Source organism: Bombus vosnesenskii, unplaced genomic scaffold (genome assembly GCF_011952255.1).
Source record: "Bombus vosnesenskii isolate JDL3184/JDL3185 unplaced genomic scaffold, Bvos_JDL3184-5_v1.1 scf7180000013270, whole genome shotgun sequence".
NCBI lineage: Eukaryota > Metazoa > Arthropoda > Insecta > Hymenoptera > Apidae > Bombus > Bombus vosnesenskii.
In genome coordinates, this window is record NW_022882928.1 from 822,197 (window position 1) to 843,644 (window position 21,448).

The 21,448-nt window shown below is 49.9% G+C and overlaps 1 protein-coding gene across 4 annotated transcripts in view; it reads right to left on the bottom strand.

The window, feature by feature from the left end:
- LOC117230934 overlaps positions 1-21,448 on the bottom strand; it is a 229,330-nt gene that overhangs the window by 65,633 nt on the left and 142,249 nt on the right. For 3 of the 4 annotated variants that reach the window (XM_033488864.1, XM_033488865.1, XM_033488867.1), the window contains one exon: positions 5,406-6,740. The exons of the other annotated variant lie outside the window; for it this stretch is intronic. The gene's annotated coding sequence lies outside the window, so the exon portion shown is untranslated. The remainder of the gene's footprint in view (positions 1-5,405; positions 6,741-21,448) is intronic. 4 annotated transcript variants of the gene reach the window in all.

Here is a 21,448-nt window from a genome sequence, read left to right on the forward strand (position 1 = left end):
ACCTCTGCGCCCACCGCTATTCCCTGGCGGGCGATCTTTCTCGTTCGTAACATTTCCCAAGATCCGTCGGAGTTACGCGTTGCCGCGATGCGTACCGTCTCACGCACAGTTCTTCTCTTTGTTCCACCAAACGTCTGTCCTTTTCCAGACACGTTACCCGACGTCGAATCGAGGATATCCAGGAAAATCGTACATTCTCTTGGATACCTCACCTTCCGCTTTCAACCCCATCGAATTGCAGACGATGGGATATTTCGAACTCATCCAGGCAATTTTTCATTGGATTCCTTTGTACCCGAGGATCGTTCCGCCGCGTCGACTCTTCTTTCCCGTCTTGGAAATTTTCCTCTTCCAGTTCGTGGCAGTAAAAACAATAAAAAGCCAAGATCCCCGCTTATCTCAAAATGGACGGATTCTATTATATTCCGAATCATGTACGTAGCTAGGAAGAAAGAACTATACCTGCTATTTATTATACCGTCTGTCAGTATTCGAAGATAAGAAATATCATCGATCCTCGACGGGATAGATCGATAGCGGCGCCTGTGAACGTAAGCGCGAGCGTAGGCGTCCAGCGTACAATAAAATCTGGGCATGGCCGCAAATAGCGGTCAGGGGGAAAGAAACGTGTAAATTCGTAAGACTTAACGATCCGTAAATCTGTGGGCATCGGGAAATACGCGGGCCGCCTACGCGCTATAATTTTCCCTCGTAACGATCCGCGTTCGCGCGAATTCGCAAGTAGACGACGCGAGTCGTAAATAAAGCGCGTGTAAACGACGTTTGTCACGGTGTCCTATAAGTCTTCGCGATTTAATACCAGCGATTTCTTTCTTCGTATCGTCTTCGAACGACACGGCGTAAAAAGCGTGGAACAAGAAATCGGTAGGAATCTCCACTGCGGTGTCTAGCGATCGTTCGTTCTCTCCCGCGAGATCGCATCGAGATCATCGATATCGATCGCTCGAGTTTCGGGATAAATTTATGAAACGCATTACGCGTAGTCATCGACGATTCCGCGCGTCGAGTGCTCTTTAAATATTTGTAGTTTGACGAGTCGCCATCGATTTGCCGATGATACAGCGACAGAGAGTGTTTGTAGACACGCGAAGACAGAAGAGAATGCGCGATGGGGGTTAAAATGACAGTCGGCAATCTCGCAGGATCATCCCGTCTCTCAACCGGCATCGATACTCTCGTCACGAGTGTCGCCAGCGTGGAACGCCGGTGTTCAGCCTCCCAGAAACTCGCAGCCCTCGAAACTGTCGCGAAACTCCCCTGTTCGCGGCCCATAGAAACAAAGTTCGCACCCTCTTCGGTCAGCGGTTATACGAAGCAGCGAAATACGACGAGGGTCGTCGGTTCCCACCTCTCTCGTTTCGTTTCGTTTCCTTCTCGATTGCAGGATTCATTCTACGTCGTCGTGGATATATCGTTTAGCGCTGGCGATCAAACGAATCCGGCGAAGCGAATTTAGAGGCCGTACGGCTGAAAATCATGGCCGTACACGGTAACGGGAGAAAATCGTTCTACTCTGGCATAAGTTAACTCAATTTTCCAATATCCAAGTTTAGCGAGCGACCAGGGAGTACGGCGTACCCCGGGCCACTTTCGCCAAACTCCGTCGTTAAACCGTTGGCCCCATTACCGATATTGCGCCCCGCGAACCAACGCCATCGTATTTCCATTTGACGCGGATCTATCGGTATAATTTCACCGCTTGCGAGTAAAGCATCGCGTTAGAAGGGAAGGCAACGGGACATCTAAAACTACTCCCGGCCACCTTCCTCCACTCGTGCGTCCTCGTAACCACCCTCGTAACTTTCTTCCATCCTTCCTTCCTTCCTCTTTCGGCCGTGGAACGTCGTTACACGCCCCATGGGGAGAACTTTTGCACGCACGTGTTTCGCGTTTCTCACCGGCGCGGTGCTTTATTAAACCGAGACCCTCCGGCAAGGGTACCGACTTCCAGAGAGTCCTCCCCCGCTAATCAGGTATTCGGTGACACGAGGGTGCGGGAGCAGGTGTCGCCGGCGTCTGTGCGTTGCATGCCGGTTCGGTAACCCCTGCAAGATTTCGCTTGAAACCGAGTTTACGATCGGAGAACCTTCGTTGCAGCGTTTAGCAACTGGAACGTCGGTTTATCAGCCTTTAACTGGTGGCTCGTTAACGTCTCGTATTTTTTACCAACGCTGTTCTACCGAATCATCGGAAACGAGGAATTCCAGCAGGCTCGGGCAGCGCTGTTCGTTCCCTCGCGTTGTCAATTGAGTCGTTTAGCTTTCGACCGTTATCTAGCTAGGTATTTGTTCTAGAAACGAGAAAACATTAACATTCCTGCGTGACGCGTCAGACCGACGAGTTTCAGTGGCAATTGGTATTATCGGGAAAAAGAACAATTCAAACGTTACAAAGCGATAACGACTATCGTCGTGGTATTTCGGTATTCGTTGTTTGCGTCATCGAAGAGAACGTGTGGCTCTGAGCGAAAAGTCGACCCGCGTGGCCCGATGGTGTACCGGCCGTGATGTGCTTCCATCTGCCGCCCATCCCATGGACTATCCATCGCCAAGAGCGCGACCAGCTCGTCTTTTCGAGCGGAGTTCATCGTGGAATATTTACGCGCAACCGTGGATTTATTCAACGAATTTGACGCTCGATTATGACGCGCCTTCTCTCCGCCAAGCAACGGGAACTTTCCCATGATTTTGCCAGGGAAACGAAGGCGGAGAGATTTAGATGCTGAAGCGGTCATCGAGCTCGTCTCTCTCGGATTAACGCTAGAACTACCATACCAGTCAAATTGAATGGTTTTAGAACTCTATTTTAAAATTCCTACTTCGTGTTATATTTCTTTTCGCAATGATGCAACGACTTTCGCAACGATAACTAAAAGAACAATATAATGAATTTTATCTTGTTTTTTATGTAATCAAACTCAAAATAATTTTGTATCACGGCTACTTATACCAATGCCAGTTAACATGACTGGTACTTGTCGAAGCGTAAAAGGGTCTTGCGATCTGTTTATCGAACTCCAATAGAACAGTTTCCTCGTTTTGTACAATTTGCCCACGCGTTTTTAAAATTTTCACTGCGTATCGTTCAATACGATGATATCAGTTATCAGGAAGGTTCTGGACCTAACGTTAGAAATATCACAGCAGTCGAAATGACTGGTTCTACGATTTTATAAATTTGTCAACCCTCGTTCAGAGATCATAGTCCCAGATGGATTAATAATACTAAAAATATATTACATAACATGGAATTCCTTCTGTAAGAAAGTAATAATCAATAAATATACAAATATTCTATTATTACGTATTTTTTAAAGACCAGACCATTTTCACTGGTTTTGGTACAAAATAGTTTGCTGTTAACTATCGGTAGTTCTAGTGTTAACGCGCTACACGATGCTTTGCGACGAACACAAACGAGTTTATATTTCCGGCTCGATTTTAGCTAACGCGGTATCGTCTGTTCTACTGTATGTATATATGAACCAGCAACTTTTTCAACTGCGATCGCCTTTGGAAATCTGATTCCAATCGAGCTACCCTGTCTGCAATTAGAGACCCATTGATGTCCATCAATATTTAAGCTTTGCAACGTTAGAACGATTTTCACGATACATACGTATACGGTTTTCTTTCTGCCTTTAATTATCGGCGCGTGATCGTTTTCGAAAAAGACATACGCGCAAAGAGGAAGAGGATCGAAATTCGAAGAAGAAACGGGCGCAAAGTGATGGGAAGAAAAAGCGACGTTCGCAGAGGGTCGAGACGCGGTTTGGTGCGCAGTCAAAATAAACCGTGCCGCGTCTCGAACAGAAAACGAACTCCCCCGGTGCTGGTCTGGCTCGAATTTTCGCCGTGAACTCTCGCCCCATAAGTTCCTAATAACTGTCAGCGACAGGCGTGCTCGCTACACCACCCGATCCTGACCGAGTTCGTGGGAGTCTCGAGATTATTTCTAATTTCATCTGCGTTCGTTCGGTGGCATGACCTCGCGCGCATAGAGAGCAACTCGCGTCGTTCGTCGTAACTCGTTTAAATCGTATCGCGGCGGAAACGTTCCTCTTCGAGCGTACCGGCGAGCACGTTTTAACGGTTGCCAGTCCGAAAAGTATCACGATGCTAGTGCTTCGTCCCGACAGACACGGTTCCGGTAATTTCGCAAATGGAACGAGCGCATTTCCGGCGCTGCGTGGCCCCTGGATTCGCTTAATTATCGCGATGAAAATTCTCCATTATGCTGTGTAATCGAGAGTAAACATACCCGTGATTCGATGGAAATTAACCAACAGGTGAACGAACACGAGCCCTCGCCATTGAAAAGGCCGAACAAGCAGAACCGACGACGGTGCCGATTTAATTCGTCGGAGAAGGAACAGAAACGAAAAAAGAGAAGAGAACGACGAAAAAACGCGAAAGAGTGCGCGGGACCGTCGACGCGTATTTCCGCGGTAGCGTGTGTTAATCTCGCTCGACGTTTCGCTGCGAGTCGCGAATATCGATCTCCGTGGCACGTCGACTCTATTCAATCCCCGTCGGAGATGCTTTATTTGTTTGCTCGCTGCATTAAGTTCTGCCTTTCTCTGCCACCCACGAGACACGCGCTCGCGGAATTTTTCTCTATATCCTCCACCTTTCCGCCTCTCTTTTCACCGTTTCGCTCGTTTTTCCTTTCGTGCGCCATCGTCCGCTCGCGTCTCACGTTGAATTGGATCCGCAGCTCGCAGAGATATCGTTTTACGTTAACCGCGGAAAAATGTCGGTCTTCCGGATCCAAGCGAGATACCACGCTCGCGCTGCGAACTCGTCGAATTCGCGAACGCCGACGAAACTCCGCGTCGCTGTGACGCAATCGTTACAAGAAAGACGGAAGCGTTTTAAATTGAAATAAAGTACTCGTTGCGTAACGCGCCATGATCCCGACGACGGATAAATTGGAAAATTTTCACATCGAGCGAATCCGACGGACGGCAAAATCGATTTGCCCAACGACTAGTGCCACTCCGTGCTCCGACACGATCGTAAGGCCTTTACGATCCGGATGATATCCGGCGGAACAGCCGGTTTTTAGAATGGTATCCAGGGTAATCCTCTTGCGGGAGAAAAATCTCACGGAACGGTGGCAACTTTGCGGTTTCTGTATCGGTCGAGGTCCACGTGCCGACGCGATATACACCGATCGTAATTTGCACGCACTTCGGAAAGCTACGTTTTCAGCGTAACGGGCTTTCAACCTGGACGATACGGTCCATTTCCCGACGCAATTACCGTACCACTCACGCACGTTTTCACGAATAATTGTAGCCCCGTCCGTTCTCATATTCTGTCGTCGCTTTCACCAGCTATTATTTCGAGCTTGCAAAGAGCAATAATGAGAAGGATGCCTACCTCAAAAATTCGGGCGACACCTTGCCGATTTGCTAGCAGCGCATTTCCTTCGAAAATACGGACACCCTTCTTCTCGTAGCTTGCTTCTCCGCGCACCACTCGTATCACAGCAAACACAACGATCTTTCTTTACTCGCAAAATGATATATCCGGTGCGCCAATTTCGATCACTCTGTCGCTTGCTCTCACGAATCACTGAAGCACCGTAAGCGTGTCTCAACGGCAACGATCACTTTCCTCGAAATCACCCGTCGACGACCGTCCCTGCTCGTCGATCGTGCTCTCGTTCCGTTTGCGGAGAAGTCACCGGTCGGCGGCTCTTTTTGCCGAAGCGTCGTTACGAATCTGCACGGTAGACGAATCAACGGGGTCGAGCGATCGCGAGCCATACGCTGTCAACGAACACGATGATCAACCAGAACCACCGTCGTCGACAACGTTACACTATTATTCCTCGCACTGTCGATCATTCCCTTCTCTCACTCGTAGACACGTCGAGTATGTATACGCACGGAACCCACCATGGGAAACCTCACACCGTTTCGCACAAGCCGAAGACTTCCACGGGCACGATCGAGCTCGTATCCTCCGGTGTCAGCTGTCCCCTTGCGCTTCCGACGTTGCTGCGGAACATGTGTTCATGGAAGCTCGAACGCACCCGCGTGACCGAACACGAAACGTTCCTGCACGCCAGTCTCACCACCCTGCAACACCTTCCAACTCGTCAAGACACGCGCTATCTCTCGCACTAGACTCTCAACAACTACGCTCGCTTGTCAGCGGCGCGCGGCACACTGTTGCTCGTCGTTTCGCCCGACCGCTCGGAGGCTTCGTTTCGTTTCTGCCCCCACCGTTCCCACCGAAAGCTTCCTCTACCACGTTGCCAGCTACCCCCATCCGATGCCTGGTCTCCCTACTCTCGTCGCGTTGCGCTACCAACCCCCCACTCCTTCGGGTCGCGACTCTTCTTTCTTCGTATTCTGCGTGGCAGACTCCTTTCACGAGGGTGAAAGCGAGATCGCCAAGGGGTGGAGTGGCGATGCTACACCGGACAAGGATGGAAACCGGTGTCGTCCTTTTACAGCGTGAACACAACGGTGACTCGGCCTGGAAAAAAAGAAGCTGCACCACGCAGGCAGGAGGGTGCACGCAACGAGTCCAGCTTCTCTCCGTGGTTTTACGCCCTTCGCTACGAGCCTGTACCGTGGTGCCCTCCACCGTCCCGTGCTGCCTTCACGGGGGTTGTTTCGTGTCGACGGGCTGACACAATGCGCCGACGAGTCGCTCACCGGGTTCAATGACAGGACTCTCCGTGTCGGGGTAATTCCGCGGGGGCTGCAACGAAACAAAGTCGTCGAGTAAAGTGACGCGCGTTGTTGCTGTTTGCACTGGCGAGCGTTTAGCTCGAAACAATACGGATGATTTTGCTGTCTGTTCTTTCCACGAGTCTGTATTTAACGTCTATCGCGTGTCGATTCACCGCGCGACACTGTAAGCTCTTTTACTAGTTCGGGTTCGCGTAGGCTTTCGCGAAGGATTTGGGAGGATCAGAAGTTTCTTTGACGAAACATCTGTAGCTTATCGTAACACTGACAACGAGATAGCGAGCGTGGCGTGGCGTGTGAAAGAGGAACGGAACTCACGCGTAAGATATGGGTCAGGAGCATGGCCAGCTAAGCGTTTCTCCTATCGCGAACACCCGCAATCTTCCTACGGCCGGACTGCGAGCTCTCGTCGTTGGAATACCAAACTGGCGTCGTTGGCACTACCACTCGTTCCCTCTGTTGTTGTCAATCGCGATTTACGTCGATTTAACGGAATAAAGTACAACGCTCTCCAGCGATTCCAAGTTTTCCGGAAACCATCGAGCAAATGCCCAATCATCTCGTAGCGTACGAGCGCGGTTAGAGAGCCGGGGCGGCGGCTTGCTTTGACCAAACACTTAGCCACGCGCTCCTACGCGCATATAAACGCAACAAGGCGGACGTATCGTGAAAACGCAGCCGGAATTGCCGGCTATGTTCCAGCGGTGTACCGGCATATTGAACGGAATTAATTAAACGCTCCTTCTCCAAACCCCCTCCCCTACGCCTGGCCAGCGTAGGCGTATTTACCCGATGGGCTTTGAGGATCGGATTGCAGGCGCCCCGTGAGAGAAGGTCCCGTCGTTTGTTCGCTCCTCCTTTTCATCCGATCTCTCTCTTTCCCTCTTTCCCTATCCTCATCGCATCCCCTGTCCTCATACGCCCTTCGTTACTCTCACGGCGGTTGCATGCTTCCAGGCAGCGGTATTTCGAGGCCTAGCGGGGACTACCGGCGGACATCCGCAAATACCGCCAACGAGTATTTAGAAATCCTTTCGTTCGGGCCGGTGGATTGCGAAAGGGAAGCAGAGTGGCCCCGGCGCCTGGCGTCGGTAACTTCAAACGGGCTTTGCGAAACAGGTTGATGCCGAAATAGTCCATTGTGGTTATCGTATTACTCGCGATATTGTACTCGTCATCGACCTGTTCGTCGGTAAATGGCCCGCGTTTTGCCAGAGGGTTGCGCGCGTTCTCTCTGTACCTAAACCGCCGCGCGTCGACCGCAGACGTTGATGGAAAGAGTCATCGGTCGAAAAAAAGAAGCGAAAGAAACGAATAAGGTCTTTTGGAGAGCGGGTAGAGGCGGATAGCGATCGGATTCCGCGGAGCCGGGCCAGATTCGCGCAGATTATTCGTCGACGATGCTCGATGGGCGGACGCCGGCGCCTACTCCGAGCGGCGACAGCTTTTCTGGAAGCGCTCCAACCGAGGCTTGTTTGCCGAACGCCGAGCCGAAAGGTGATGCAGCGAATTTTCCGAGTGTTTGCTAAACATCCTTCTGGAGCTTGTGCACCGTGACGCCGAGTGGATGCTCGTCGACGGGCCTTTGCGTGTCGCTGCAAAGGCGTTAATGCATTCCGTGAGAAAGTGGACACGGCTTGACGGAAACCGTGGTACCGTAAGTGGTCGTTGCCGTGCTCTGTTCCGCGATTTATCGTCGGTAGGAACGTTGCGTCGTAGGGAAGGATTCGTCTTGCTTCGCGAGGCACGACAATGCTTCTCTCGACACGGCAACGTAACAGGACGATTCGTGAGGGTAGCGCGTATTTGTATACGAGATCGTTCGCGGAATATTCGTTTTCTTCCGAAAATTAGCAAAAACGACCAGGACAGCGGAAACTTTCGAGCGTTATCAGCGTACCTCGACAGACGGACCGAAATCGATGCTTTGGTTAAGAGTTTTAACGCGAACAAATACGGTTCTCGGGCTAGCCGCGCCAGTAGATTCCATAGTGAAGGAAGATTGCGCAGTCTGTTTGCAAGGGATGATGCATCGTTCGACAAACACGGGTAATCTTCGTCGGTTTTCGGGCGTCAGAAGTTTGTTTAACCTTCCTCAAAAACACGCGAGATAGCCGGTATATCTAGCCGGGCAAATAGACCGAGGAACTTGTCGTATCTCTGGAGAGAGGAACCTTTCGACAAAAACACGCGATAACCGCGTCGAGCAACGTGAAGTTCGTTGCTCTCGGAAATTCGTTGGAAAAACCAGCGATAAAGCGCTAATACCTTCGAACGACATTCTTTCGCCGGTGCTGGAAAGTCGAAACAACGCCGGTGAGCACGAAACTCTCGAATCACAAAGTATGTATACTCGCTGAGTTCGATTCGACCGCGCTTTTCACCGACTTTCCACGGTTTCTTCCGAAACTCGTCGTGAAACTTATCGACGCGTTATCGGTCGACGAACTCCTTGTCAGACCGCGTGCGTTTGCTCGAGCGAGGTGATCAACGTTCTCGATTACCACCGATGATCGTTACCTGCTTTTAAATAAACATGGGACGCGTCGTGGAGAGTCAGGACCGATTCCACGTTCACGTTTGAACGCGATTACCACAGCAATGGATACGGACATCGTACCAGATCGTGTAAAGACGATAACGGGAACGTCGATAAGATTAAACAGCACCGGTACAAAGAGCCGTGCTGTCCCGAACCCGTGTCGACGCCGAAACGATTTTCCCCGATGCTGTTCGATCTTCAAAGGCGGCACCGTGTTAACCGGAACGCTGACCCAACTGTTTGTCGTGTTCGTGAACGAGACGAGAAGGGATCATTAAAATATCGTCGCTATAAACAGCCTGACTCATGACGACCCGCGCACGCGCTACCCTGATCGCGACAATAAAATTGATATTAATGGAGTTACGAGCGGTATACCTCTGGTAATTCTTCCCGGTCATTTACAGAGCGGCTTCTTTAACCCCTTTGTCAACGTCGATGAGAATCGTTTTCTATCTAAAGATCGTATCTCCCCTTGAGATTGTTTCTTTATCTCCTTCGATCGGTAATAGCATTTGTAACTTGAATCGTCGTAAATTTTGTTGCTTAAAAATACTAAACAAACTATTCACTCTTCCCGACATCTGCGATATGAGATCCGTTAGAAGAGTATGCCAGATTCCATGAATTTTCTCTGGTTGACGTGTTAATAAACGGTCATCGCGCGAAACAGTTGCGATTTTTCTTCGTTCCGAGTATTCGCGATGCTGGCAAAAAGCGGACAGGTTGTGTAACCGATGCACCGGTATCCGCTGTTCTTTCCACGTGTTCTTCGCTCGCCGTATCTACGCGCATCGTACTTACACGCATCGTGACTACACGCACAGTGGTGGTTACGCGAACGTCTCCGTATGGGTTCCGACGGGCAACTGATTTATGATCCAAAAAGAAATTACGAACGTAGGTGGACGATGATTTATCGCCCGGGAATAAATTGCGTATACCTTCGGCTGGCAGGGGTCGTCAGTCCGCGGAGTGCCGCGCGAACGTAGTCGAACAACGATAAACGCGAAGACTGTCCATCGAGTTCGTAGTGCTCGCTATCTACTCGTTTGGCCTGATAACGGTTTCCACTCGAACGTCCAAGGGGAACGCAATCGGCCGCGACGTAAATTTCTCGACCTTTGCTTATTACCGTGTTTATTGCCTTCGACGATGGAGGAACGGCGATCTATCTCCGCTTTCACCAGGTCGTCGTAAAGCAATCTCCAGGAACCGAACAATCCATCGTTCGCGTTTTCCAATTCGATTTCTCGACGACTAAAATCGAAATACGATGACCGAAAACTATTTCAGCGCGTCGAGATACTTAGAATTCAGTTGATAGTGGCGGATGATTAATTCGCGAACGGTCGAAAGGAAAGTTGGGAATACTGGTGGTTAATCAGCGCGACGCAAAGTGGCTGTTAATATATCCGTGGAACGCGTGAAGCGATCGTGCGCAGGTTTGGTGCCACGTTGGCGAAATTATTTCACGGCGAGATACGCGCCGGCAGCTCGTACGTTCCGCGGTCGCATACTCGAAACGTCGCCGCGAATTTAAACCTCGAATTCAGCGGCACGTGCGCCTGGCCAGGATTACGACCGGAGAAAAACGAAGATACCGCGGCGAGATACGCCGCGACATAATTCATTCCGCCGTGTTATATGAAGTAGCTCTCGTGATGAATTTCAAAACGTCCGGTTGCCACGCGCTCGGGAAATATACCAAGAAAAATGCGATGCACCGCCTCGCGTTTAGATCCGTTCCTTCGCTTTTCCATTGTTCTCGCTCTTGAAAAAAGGAGAAACGGGGCTTGAAAGGGGCTGGATTCGTGATGAACAGGCGGATTTATTTCCAGGATTTCGAGTTACGCTGTGACGTGAACGTGACGTAACCGAAAATTTCCAGCTCGTACGCTGAATTTTGCGAAACGCTACTGTCGTTGTACTCTCTCGAATTCTTCCATCTAATCTTTTTTGGAGCATAGAGCTTGATATCTTGTAACTCTGTTGCCTTTATTTATACTAAGTGTACTAAGTATTCTAGCGTTTCACGTGACTAAACCGGACGAATTAAAAAATTTACCCGGGGCTAGGTAGGCGAAGGAGCAAAAAACCAGACCAGAATGGACGATAAGTCGGTTTTCGACGAGCGTCGCTATCGGCGGTCCAATAGCCGAAATGGCAGTCGCGTTACGTGGAATGGAAACTTGAAGCGTGTTTACCTCTAACCGCCGTACGTCTCATTAGCTTATCTCGACATGGAAATGCTAGGCGTTGCAACCTAGAAACGGCCCCGTCGCTTTTTCTCCACGCGTTTCCAACGCTACGAACTTCGGCGAGGACCGGTTCTTCCATGTTCGTTCGGTGTGAACGCCGCTTTAACGAGGAGAAACTTACGCATCTCGTTATCCAATCTTTCGAAGGAAGATCTCTCAACGGTTCTCAACTCGTTCGATTAATTCCAAATTCGTAATGGCCAACAACCTCCGAGAAGCATTTTAATCCTCCGATAAATCCGTTTCCCGTGTTAATTTCCCACTGGATCGTGCGCCATCTCTCGCAGAAAGAGATCCGAACGACAACGTTTCTGTCACACTCGGCATGTCCAGATGGCGAAAGATTGGACGAGCAATTATAACTCTGCCTCGGTGAGATCTAATTCTCGGAGCGAAGCCATTCGGACAGAACGAAACGGTTAATGAATCATAATCACTAGTCGTTAAAGGATTACGATGACCCAGCTGAAAGGTCTGCCGGGAAAACGACCCGAGATGGTGGCATAAAAGGCGAGCCGGTTTCAGGACCGACCTTGACGATGCTTAGGAAATGACGGCAATTATCGCGAGGACCGGTTGCTCGCGAAACGAAAGGAGATTCACGTGCACCACCGCGTCGCCGCTTTCCTCTTCTTCTCTGGATTCCGGCCTGGTCGCTTCACGCTGCCACCAATTAACCCCCTGTGGATCGGGGTGACCGTAAATTCATAAATCCATCAGTCAGAGTCCGGAGGACGTCTTGAAGAGCTTTGGACGCGATGAGTGCCTCAACGGGGTGCCGGAACACGGAGAACAATGCTTTCGGGTTTCCAGACGAAATCGGGCATCCGCACTCCCGTGAGTTCGTAACGCTTGCCAGTCACTTGCTGGCTCCATATCCGTTTTCGGATATGCGAGCCTTCTGGGAAGTTGGTTGACCGAGTCGAGACGATTTCGTCACAGTTGCACGTCGTATCCGGAGGCCTAATCGATGGTCGACCGTGCAACAATACTTACGGCCCTTGCTACTGCGTACGTATTATAGTTTAGGATAGTCCGAAGGCTGGAAGTTGAAAGGTCAGCATTTATTCGAGGCCCGGTTTATTCGGCTACGGTTACAGCGAACGTATGCGACGAATTTGATACGTCAAAGCAGCGAAATATGCGTACACATGGCTCTAAATTTACGGGATAAGAAAATGTATTCTTCTACGATTATATTTTTATTGAACGTACAGACTATCCACCAAGGTCTTAAACATTGACGATCAACGAATCGGTAGTAGGTCTTGAAAATATATCAAGCGATGACGTCGTACCGAATAAAAAGAGGAAGCTGACAACGACATTGAATAAAATTTAGTTGCAATTTTTCTAGAATTGATCGCGTAATAGATTTCTATGAATGCGTGCTATTCAGACGCGTCTTATACGTTAGAACGGAAATTATGCATCCGCTGTAGCCACAGACTAGTCTTTGCAACGAAAGAACGTTTATTGTCGCGCACTTTGTTGGACGCAACGGTGTAACGAAACTCGAAGGTGTAACGATTAAAGCTACGTTTAATTAAAGATGCCAGGCGTCGTGAGGAGATTCTCCCGCGGGTACACACCGAACGACCGTGGGTAATTCGTGGCTTTCGCGGCTGAGAGGAGAAGCGGTAGAGTTTCGCCGGGCGATGAAACCGGAAAGTTTTCTAGAAGTTAAGAGTTTCGGCCCGGAGATCGCTCTTCACGCGGATTAACCGAAAGTAACCGGCAGCACATCCTTAATTGGACCATCGTTCTTGCACGCCTACCGCGCGCCGCTTCTCGCTCGAATCTTCGCCACACGTTATTTAGAAAGCTAACAAGCAACTAAATCCTCTCTTAAACGAGCTTCCACGATCGAGCGTTTACGCAGTGCGGAATTTTTCCTTCTGTGTCCTCTCTCCTCGCTCATTCTACCACAGTTCGCAAATTTTTCTCGTCAAGAATCATCAGGATGGGAAACGCGCGAGAAGAATCTGTCGATTCGAAAGCTGCGATCAACGTCGAAATTTCCACGAAGCTTTTCGCCGACTCGTTCGATACACGAGCGTCGCTACTTAATCGGCCGTGAAGAAGCCCATCCACTCGGTGAATCCGAGTTCGAGAGCCTGTCTCGTCCCCATGATCGAGGACACCGGAGCCCTGCCACGCAGGAGAAATCCCTGAAGATCGATTCGAGCGTGCGAGGCTTCGCGCCTCGCCGTCACTGGGATCGGCGTGCTCTCTTAACGCTTTAATCCCTCGGCCGTAGCTCCGGGGTTTTGGAACCGGAGGCTCCTGGCAAGTAAAAGAGGCCTCCTGCCTCTCTCGCGCGTTTATCTCGCTCGCCCTCTTTCTCCAGCCATCCCGAATTCGTCTCGGAATTCCCAGTTTCGTACGGAAAACCTGTTTATCTCACGCTCGGTCTCGCACCATGCTCCTCCCTCTTTGTTTTTCCAGCGAGGCTACTGATGCAGTGGTCCTACTCGCACTCGGGGTTGGTCCGCGATCCGCAGTTTATAATCTGGTCCGCTTTGGGAGACGTCAGTTGGCACGCGAGCCCCTAAGGCATCCCCTCGTTCGACCGTCGACGGGTCGATCCTCGTTCACCGGGATTGCCAGATATATCGAAGGGATGATATCTGAATTATCTTCGCAGGCCGGTGTTTGACCGTGGAGCTCCGTTAAAACGTCCGAAAAACAACAGGCAGCGAGGCGAACAGTTGGGTGAGACGCGGAGATAATTGGCGGTCAGGTATGCCGGCTCGTTCGATCCACTCCGATGCCTATATTCGCTTCGCTCTAACTCCCTCAGATTTGTATTGTTGAAATACGTCGACTCGTTGAAGACGCACACCTCTTCAGTCTACACGTACGTGTACTTTGTTTTAACAGTACGCTCCTTGTTCCTTTGCGTTCACCCATTTTTTTTTTCTCGCTGTCTGATTATTTCACCTTTTAAACAATTCTAAGAGAAATTTGCAAAGCGTATCCTTTCCACGTATCGGGATATCGTTCATTTACATGTACACATCTGTTCGCCGTTTTCTCGATCTGCATTTTGATAGCCAAGGAACAGTTGCGTTAGCTTTAAAATGCTACGGCGAATCCTCGTTATCCGTCGAAAGCGATCAAGAATCAGCGATTCGTAACGCGAACAAGAGTGCCGGATTCCGCTCGTAATAAACGGCTTCGCGTCGTCCAGGTCGGATGGAAATAACGCTCTCGCAGGGCCTCTCGTTTATTCGGCTACCACGCGGGCTGTCGTATTTGCATATACAGAAATTCATCGTAAAAGACCACAACAGAGTCTGCGCAAACATTTCGGAGTGCATTTAGGCAGGGTCCTCGTCTACAAACACGTCCCCATACAGCGGCGTCGGTGTAAACGCGTCTTGTACATGGATAAAGCCGTCTCGTTCGAAAATCCTGTGTAAACTGTGAGCGGTAAACGGCTTCCTGGGACGATGACAGGGGCCTGCTTCGATGTCCCCTTTGCGTCGTGTCCGGAGGAAACGTTGAAAACACCTGCATCCAAAACTCGAGTTTCTTCAGTCATAGAACAGATGCGGAGGAAACATCGAAAGCTAACTATTCTGTGCGTAGTTGCGAGAAAATGCAAATTAATGTCGACCGCTATGACAAGATTTGTTCGAACGTTAATTCGTATTCGAAGAAGCTCGTAGCACGTTACTTGCTCGATTGCATTCGACGTAAACGGTGTAGCTTACCACGTTTGCCGCAGGAGGCCAAGAATTATTAAAGCGTTACGGTCATTAATTATCCGGAGATTAAACGGATTAGCGGTCGAGATCGGAGTTAAGGGAACGGGAGTATGTTCTTTGAAGAGACAGCACGCGGCTCCGAGAGGAGATTGAGCGGTCTTCATTACTCGCCGGTCGCTCATTATGCTCTCAGCTTGAGGTCCTGGCACCTTCCTGCCGGGCCGTCACCTTTCGTGGCTCGTATCGGATCCTGGCTTTTCGGGTATCTCACCGCCACCCTGGCGGCTTCCTTCATCCGAACCTCGCGTCAGCTTGCTAAACGATCGTTTAATCCATCGCTCGTCTATCCTTCTATCCGGAGAAGCAGCGACTCTATTTCGTTGAATTCTTCCTCGAGAGCGAACCGTTTCTCTGGTTCTCGTCGATGACCGTACGGCCATGTTCCTTCGATAATGAATCGTCGTAACGAGCAATGCAGAGCTGAGCGAAACGCCAGACAATTATCATCGACGAAAGCTCGAACGCGGACACGTTCGATCGAATATCCTCGTATCTGGACGCGGCCTGGAAATGCCGGGATATGCGAATAATCCCGGTCAATTTCGTCGATACATGCCGCTTATGAGCCCGCAGCCAGCTCTTGCCGCGCATAATTATCGTCGGCGTGATATTCGAACCGTTGGCCGAATTACGCTTCCGTTCGTTCGCTCGTTTGCCTGCTGTCAGTCATCTCTAGGATTCGTGCCAGTATTGACAACAAGCGGATTTCTCCAACTGCAGAAGAAGTTATCGTTCGAGCGGCAACGTGGAAAGTGGCTGGCGTCCAGCGAGAATGTCTGGCGAAGAAAAGAAGGAAAAGTGAGCAAGCGGAAGAACAAAAGGAGAGGACAGACGCGCACCTGACCAAAGAGAAACGGCGAACAAACGAAGTAGCTGGCGTGACAAAACCGTGGACTGGTTCCCAAGGCCGAAGCCGAAACGCACGCGCGTACACGCTGTTACACGATTCCGCTCCGGCCGGTATGGGATTTGCCTCTCTCTTTCTCTTCCTCTCTCTTTCTCTCTTGCTGTTGTTGCTGTCGGTTCCGCCAACCTAGTTTCCCGGGGTTCGCGGCAAATTTCATAATAGCAACGGGAGAACCGCGGGAACCTCGATGTTGATTGTCCATCCCGGCGATCCAACTTAATTAAAGAGTCCTCGAGTGCTGCTTGACGCTGCGCCGACCAAAGTCACCAGGCTGAACCGGACGGTAAATATTGAGTTTGCGTCGGGCAGAATGTAGCCCGATCTCATGCGGACGTAATACTCTACCGATCGAACGTTATTATGCGCCCGATACCGTGGTCTCCTGCGTGATAAAACGAATCGCGCGAATATGATATTCACGGGTAATGGGAAGTTGTTGGAAAAAATGGGATATCGTAGTTACGCAACGTAACTCGCCACATATTGTACTTTGGAATACGAAAAAACGCGAAAGGAGAACAGCTTGTTATTGTTTCGCTCGTAAAACTACGTATTTTCCTATATTTTTTCGTGTTGGTTTGATTTCGATTACATTCGCTCTGAGTCAGCCGGTGCGATAGTCCATCTTCCATCGGTTTCCCAGTTTTCATACATTCCAGCAACGAATTCGCTCTGCGAATCGAATCGTCGAATTCCAGCCTCGTCTGAATCTCGACAAACGAGTGTGCGTAGATAAAATCGCATGCACACGGAGCTTGGCGCGACCGTGCAAACGCGAGCAAACGGAAGAAACTCTCGAGTCAAGCCGGTCTATTCGAACGCTTTATGCCACGGTAAAGCCCGTAAAAGGTTCCCTCTTTGGTCGCGTTCGCGCACATCCACGGCCACCGCGTATGCCTTATAAGCGAACGCGCGAAGGAGAGGCTCGTGCCAGGACGAGGGTCCGGAGGAAAGGCGGACACCGAACGGGCCAGGAAACGGAAAACACGAGCAGCCATTGTCGTGGAAGACGACCGTGGCTGGCCATAATCTGAAACTCGCCGGTCCATTCACCTTCCCGGAAACCTTACGTAAATACTTCGTTATTTATGAAAGGATTACCGGAGGCCAGTCTATTCCGCAATAAATACAACTTTCTCGACTCCTCCCAAGTACCGAGGGATTTTCGGGATATTCGTTCATCGACGGATGCAAAGTAGAAACAAATACGTTGCAAAGGGTAAGTTTGGACACAGAGACGGACGAGCCGACGCCGTGTCCCTGCGAAAGAATAAGGAACCGACCAAGATCCGGTCTACCTGTCTCGGAAGATTCGTGTTTCTAGCAAGTCTACCTTTCCAGCGCCACGTACGACCGCTTTCTTTCGGCGATAACTCGTCTTGTACGTGCGCTACACCCTTCACGGGCCACGCCATTAATATTCTGAACTCTCTTCTTCGAGGGTTTTGGATCAACCTCCTCGACGTTCCTGACGAAAAGAATTGGCCGGTCGCGTACGTGAGGACACGCGCTGCAAGACCGACAGACCGCTTATCCATCGCGAACAATTCCGTTTTTGTCACGTCTGTAAGACTCCACAGAGAGAAAGGGACTGAATTACGACGACGCGACTCGCTTGTGATTTATATAATGGAAGATGAAACAAACGCGATCAAACGTTAACTTTATTTTTTTGACCGTACCTCTGCACGATGTTTCGCGCTGAAATCGCGTCGGATTGCGGCACACCTGGCCCATAAATTCGGTATCATTAGATCCTCTAAATATCATCCGGACTGTTGGAGGATTCACCTCGAACCCTATTATTTTTTATGACCGTTATTATCCCTGGAATAACCTGGATGGTTGGCGAGTGAACGAGGACCGTGGCAGCTCGCCTCTCTTTTAGAACGTCCACCGAAATCACGAGTCCGGATACACCGAATTTCGTTTTCGACCGAATCGATCGACCGTTCGAACAACGACGCACAGACTCCATTTGATCGGATTGCGCGCCGTTTTTCGATTTTCCATACGGACCACATCGATACGCAGCCACGACACGCAACGAAACTTTCCCCGCTTTTTTCCGTTATCTGGCGCACGTTTTCTCCAACAATCCGCCAACAATAGGTCCGTCATTTCCAGGTCGGAAGCTCCTACTCGTTCTACTCATTACCCGAACTAGTTGAAACACCCGAGCGACACAGTGACTTTATTCGCGTTTAAAATAATGTCGCGTCCTATCGTTGGTCGTGTTTGCCGAGTAATTTCCCTCGATCGCATCTGTTTCTTTCATCGCAGGACGCCACGGAATCCAACGATTCCGTTGCGCATTCAGTCTCAAAACGGACGAGACAAATGCCTGGCGCGAAGCAACTCTCACTAAACAAGAGAAGACCATTCGACCAATGGAAACTTCGTATAATCGGACAAACAACGAGGTCGCAACGTTGAAAGAAACACCGTGGCTGGAACTTACTAATTTTCTCGGCGATGAGACAGTTCGTTTAATTAAATCATATCTAATATCATGTCGATCCACGATAGGTGAAACGCGCGAGGAAGATTGGGACAGCGCAATAAGAGGAAAAGTATAATAAAAGGAATCGTCGTCGTCGTCTAAGGCGCACGTGCGAGTACGAATATACGAACATTCTATAGCCGAACTCCCTGTGTGCTTCTCCGTTGTCTCTGGGCGAAACGTGCGAACCACGGAGACCGACCGAGTATACACACCGACAACGATAATGCCACGGCTCGGGCGAGAAGCACGTTCCCGAGTTCCTGCTGGTCAGATATTTGTAATTTTCTTCCTGGTCATTGGTGACCGAGGAGGACTGGCCGCGCGTGCACGTGCGACTCGTTGATTCCCAAAGAATCTTCCATCGAGGACACTCCACCGTGATACTGTCCTTCGCTCTCTTCCGTAGCCAGCCACTTACCAATCGCCATCCTCATACAATATCGACGCCTTACTGTTTCACGCATAATTCGACCAGCGAGGATTTCTTTGAGAAAGAGTACAAAGGAGCAGACAGTTTCTCCTTGCGACATCGTTCCGCGACGAAATACGAACCTTAACCAATATCGTTGATGAAAAAAACGAGAAAAAGATCCAACGACTTACAATGGAATTGCTAGTGTATTTCAGTGGACGTTTGTTCGCTCTGTGTAACTCTGTCTATGTTTTGGGTAGTTTGCCGAAGCGTCACCGGGAGACCTGGCAGTTTTTCACTGGCTGTCTCCGAGAAAGTGACAGTCACGGAGTAGTAATCGATCGGCCACGCGTTAAAGACCTGGTGTTCCTCGAGTTGTTCGGCCCGCTAATTACTCGACTGTCCTCGACAGACTGCGGTTTGAAACCGAGAGAGCGGAGGCGAAACGAGCGACGCGTGGAAAGTTCGTAGCTCCGGCTTCCTTGACAGGAACAGGTGTCGGCTGCACAAATTTCGAACAACAACCAGACCATCTCTTCTCTGCCTGCTCCTGCTAATGAGATGCACCGATAACATCCTGTTCTCGTTAGCCGGCCAGGGAAAGATGCGTCTCGCTCTTTGAAAAGTGTCGTAACCCATAACGGAAGTTTGGGAAGAGGTTTCTTCGTGTTTTCGTATTCCACACGATGCGTATGGTTATCACGAGTTCAGATTTGGCGGCCGAGATTGTACGAATTGGTTCAACCGGCCCTGGGTCGACGATTCCACGAAGTCTCGTTTATCCCGGCTCGATCTCGTTTTCCTTCGTAATTCGTGGCTCGTGTGAGAATTGTACGGAGCACGATAATTTGTATCGTCGAGGACTATCCTGGAGAATGATGTTACTGGGAGCTAGAGTCCGGGAGAAAGATACTCAGACGTTCACACGTTGCGCGACTTACAGAATGCTTGATATTCGGGTTAGATCGTGTCGTGCGATATCTGTCTAGTATCTAGTGTGTGATACACGACGATTTAATTAGTAGAAATTCTAAACCTCGCAATAAATGGTAAACGATTCGATAAACTAGGAAGTGAAAATCAAAGAATAGAATGTGAATGCGATGAGGAAGGTTGAAACTTGCGGACACGTTACGAGACAGCGTTCAGATTGAACATATAACACGTGAACTTTATCGATAGAGGACCGCACGTATTTTCACTCCAGAAAGATCGTGTTCCGCGATTTCTTTCCGACGAATTCCTGGACGACTTTCGAGTATCCGAGAGTGTCATCGGGTCGACAGAGCGCCGGGGACTCGTAATTCCGACTAGGAAGCGGTAGTTTCGAAACGGACGGCAACGTTTCCCTTTTCTCGTCAGGCCAGGAGGTAACAGAAGGTAAGGAAGTCTCGTTTCGTTGGTCCGAACCGGTCTGGATTTTATTTCGTGCGCGTTTGTCTTCCGCTCGGATTACTCTCGCGGCCATAAGCGGAAGATAAGATACCGTGCAGGATACCTACGTAAGGACCCCGTGACATATGGCGGGCGTACTAGATCTCGTTTCTCTTTCTCTCTTCGTCCTACTATCTCTGTCGTCGTTTCTTCCCGGTTGCCTGACTTTTCTCTTCGACCTGCTGTCCTCGCCAGCTCTCTCCTTGTCTGCCGTAGACCAGCGGACGCGTTCGACCTCTCGTTACTCGGATCTCGTTCTATCGTTGACGAGCTGCTGCACACGATCGGAAGGAAGTTCACACGGATACGCCGATTCCTTTCAGGAAGGACGCTCCGAACGGACCGAACATTGACCAGCGAGCGAGCCAGTCACAGCACGCTCGATTAATAACGAACAGATTTAATCGATGAGATTTCCCGCTTCCTGCAAGTTCCGCGCGTTTCGTGTTTCCTACGTTCGGTCTCGCGGTTATTCTTTCCGACAGATCGGATGCTTTCCGCTTTCTCGGTTAGTTTGGGCAGGTGACGCGCCTAGACGAAAAATATTTTCACTTGCCGTTACTAAAATTGTGGCTAGCTGTTGTGTTCTCTAGGCGCGTCCAAATCAACACAATTTTTCCGAATAAAGAACTGTTAATTTGCAAGTGTTGCGAATAAAATTATATATCATATTGTACATCCTATGGAGCGTGTTTATGCGATTTCAAGCGTGTCTGCCACGGGACAATCGACGCAACCTTGTGTTTAGAGTCAATTTCTCAAAAGGAAAAGTGGTGGATGTTGAAAGAAGGTAACAGTTAGAAGTAACACGTTATCCCAGAAGTAGGCGTGTCCAGAAGGGTACCGCGGAGAAATAAGAAAATTCTAGTTTTCAGGTTCATCG